Genomic DNA, 3,650 nt, shown 5'->3' on the forward strand with positions numbered 1-3,650 from the left:
GCTACAAACAACCTTGTTCGTTGCCGAGGTAGGGAACCAGGAGAGACAGTAGTTTTCCTCTTGCGAGGACTTTTACTCAGGGAATCATCAGAAATAGTAGCTGCCTTTACTGAGGCCCTGGTTCTTCTTTTTGACGGGGTTGCAGTTTTCTGTTTCTTTTTCCTTTTAAGGAAAGTGATGAGGGTATCCTCGTCTGAATCATCGGTAGGGATGTGAACTATGGGAGTGGACGATTCGGCTTCATCATGGGGTGAGGACTGCAACAGATTTTCAGTGCTTAATTTGGGTGTTCCTGCTGCTGGTTGCTGAGTTTCAGCATCTTGTTGGGAATTTTCTCCATTTTGCTGAGGATTTTCCTCAGATTGCTGGGGAGGGTTAATCAGGGGAGGTGGATTATGCAGGGCGAAGCCTCTATTTATCAGAAGATGGTGCGTGAGGCAGAGGAGTTGGTGCCTAGAGTTCACAGTGTAATGTGCCATATTTTTCAGACATCCAAGGAGATAATAAGGCATATTTACTAGACGACCATGCCGCAAATGATTTAATAAGAAGAAGTCATGTTGGTAGACTACCTGATAGCGGCCCTTGCAAGTGAAGTAGTGTTTGGCGAATTCTGTAACTTTTGGCCAAGGCGGTGGTAATGACCGAAGCGCAACACCCCTGCCTTTGGCTTCCACCTGCTCCCCAGGTAACAGGAAATCTTGTTGTGCATTGAGGATAAGATTCTTCCTGCTAAACTAGCGAATGCCTTTGGTTGGAAGCCCCAAAACTTGTGCTATGTCTTCTTCTGTTACTGGGATTCTCACCCCTTGGACAGTAGAATACCCCTCCCTCAAATTGCATGCAAATTCGAGGACCTGCTACAAATCAAATTCCGGAAGTCTTCTGAAATAGTCCACCCATCCTGCTTGCAGGAAGATTTGGTATGTGTCTGGGTAAAGTTCCAGTAATGCCGTCGAGCCCAGTTCATGTCTAACAACATCTCCTCCCATGGTTACTGTTTTAGGCAGAATACAAAGTGCAAAGCCGAGTTGCCGAGGTCGAAACAGAGCAGAACGTTGCAAAATGAAATTATGACGTGGTAAGGCATAAACGAGGTGGATTAGACACAACCGGGAGGAATAGGGATGGCGGTGATGGGCGTGTCCTGTAATGATTACGATATTTCGGTAATCCCCCCAACTGCGGCTGAATGATATGGTTGGCAGTACGACGCTTTTAGCGGTCATGTCAACTATCTCCTCATTAACTACAATTTAATATTCACACATAACATGCATACCTTTACAATTACCTTTGGTTGTTGCACCGAAAAGTGTTATCTCGTCCTTAATAGGTCAATGATCATTATAAAAAAAAGGGTTTGTAAGGTGTGAGGGTTTTTATCCACGAGGTTTTTATTATTCACGAGAGGCAGTAGTGAAGGGGTATTATTAACAGGATAAATGGCTGATTCCTTTGAATAAAGAATGATATATTTCTTTTTGAAATAATAGTTCATTCTCGGGAGTAAAAATGGGGATATTTAGGAAAATAGAAAAGATTGGTGTTTAAGCAGTGGGATTTGGTGTTTCGACACTGGAAAGTAGTGTTTTAGCAATGGAAAATGGTGTATCGGCAACGGGAAATGGTGTATCAGCAACGGGAAATGGTGTATCAGTAACGGGAAATGGTGTATCAGCAACGGGAAATGGTGTATCAGTAACAGGAAATGGTGTATCAGCGACGGGAAATGGTGTATCAGCGACGGGAAATGGTGTATCAGCGACGGGAAATGGTGTATCAGCGACGGGAAATGGTGTATCAGTAACGGGAAATGGTGTATCAGTGACGGGAAATGGTGTATCAGCAACGGGAAATGGTGTATCAGTGACGGGAAATGGTGTATCAACAACGGGAAATGGTATATTAGTAACGGGAAAATGGATTATGATCTGGAATGACATGGAAATGCTTTTCCAATCTGCAGATTAATTCTTCCTATATTGGAATCTTTCTTTTTCAGCCACCATCCAAAGCTAAGATCTGCAAAATAATTAATTGTAACATGGCAACCCTTGACAGGGATTATTAGTTAAGGAATCTAATCTAGAAATAAATACATAAACAGAAAATTAAGTGCATTGAGGGATAGTTGGTTCCCTCAAAAAGGTATAGTGTATGTCTGTCATGCAAGTAGCTTTGAAATCCTCTTTAGAAACAGGTTGTTGATACAAACGGAGTCGATACCCATTCACTAATAATGGTGTTCTACTATCATCAATCGTTAGGAGTCTGACTGTTCCATTTGGAAAAACAGCGTCTATTTCATAAGGTCCTAGCCACCTTGTTCTTAATTTCCCCTAAAAAATTTCAAAACGAGGGTCATACAGTAAGGCCCAATTACCTTTTTGGAACTGCTTATGCTTAATAGTTTTGTCATGCCACCTGGTTCTTTGCTGTTGCATCATGGTTGTTTGATGGATGGCATCCAACCTCTTTTCATCCAATTCCTGAAGCTGCTGCAACCTAGTTGTCTGTGCATCAGTCAAATCAAGGTTAACAGCTAAAGCAGTCCTTAAGGTTTTGATTTCAAATTCCACAGGAAATACAGCATTTTTACCATAAACTAATTCATAAGGTGAAAAACTCGTAGTGTTCCTCCAAGTAGTTCTGTAAGCCCATAATGCTTCAGGAAACCTTTGAAACCAGTCCCTTCTATTCTCCTTGGCTGTCTTTGTTAAAATGGCTTCTATGACTTTATTTGTACTTTCCACTTGCCCATTTGCCTGGGGGTGATAAGGTGTAGTCATTTTATGCTTAATGTGATATTTCTGGAGTGTATCTTTGAAGCCATGAGAATTAAAAGGAGGTCCTCCATCTGTGACTAGTTCTCTAGGCAAACCAAACCTAACAAATATTTCTTCAAATAGAAAAGTTAACACTGATTCTTCATTAGCTTTGATGAGTGCCTTAGCTTCTACCCACTTATTCATATAGTCTGTGCAAACTAGTATATAAACTCTTTGATTGGATGGAGGATTGATGGGACCTATAAAATCTAGTGCCCATCTTTCAAAAGGTTCAAATATTACCTGGGGGTTAAGTGGTATTTCATCCCTGTGATTAGGCTGGCCCATTCTCTGCCAGCTATCATAGGCCCTAACATATTTCTTTGCGTCCTTGAAAAGTGAGGGCCAATAGTAACCCATTCTGAGAACTTTGTGTGCTGTTCTTTTATCTGCAAAATGCCCTCCACAAGGGCCATCGTGGCAAGCCTTCAATATATCATAAACTTCATCTTCTCTGATGCATCTTCGAATTTCCTGGTCGAGTCCTATGTGAAAGAGACACCCACTTATCCAGCTGTAACTAGCACTTTTCTGAACGATCTTTCTTTTCTCTCTGTGCGATAGGTGTGATGGTAGTTTCCCTGCAACTAAGTAATTGGCAATGTCTGCATACCAAGGTGAGTGAGCAGATACTGCAAATAAATATTCATCAGGAAAAGAATCATCTACTGGAATATTTTCATCAGTTTTTAACCGAGAAAGAAAATCAGCAACTACATTTTCTTTACCTGGTCGATCTACAATTGTGATATCAAATTCTTGTAATAATAATAACCATCTAGTAACTCGAGAATTTGTAACTGATTTGTTCATTAAATA

Source organism: Pinus tabuliformis, chromosome 3_2 (genome assembly GCF_031772625.1).
Source record: "Pinus tabuliformis cultivar Carrire ecotype Pingquan chromosome 3_2, CPIR1, whole genome shotgun sequence".
Classification (NCBI taxonomy): domain Eukaryota; kingdom Viridiplantae; phylum Streptophyta; class Pinopsida; order Pinales; family Pinaceae; genus Pinus; species Pinus tabuliformis.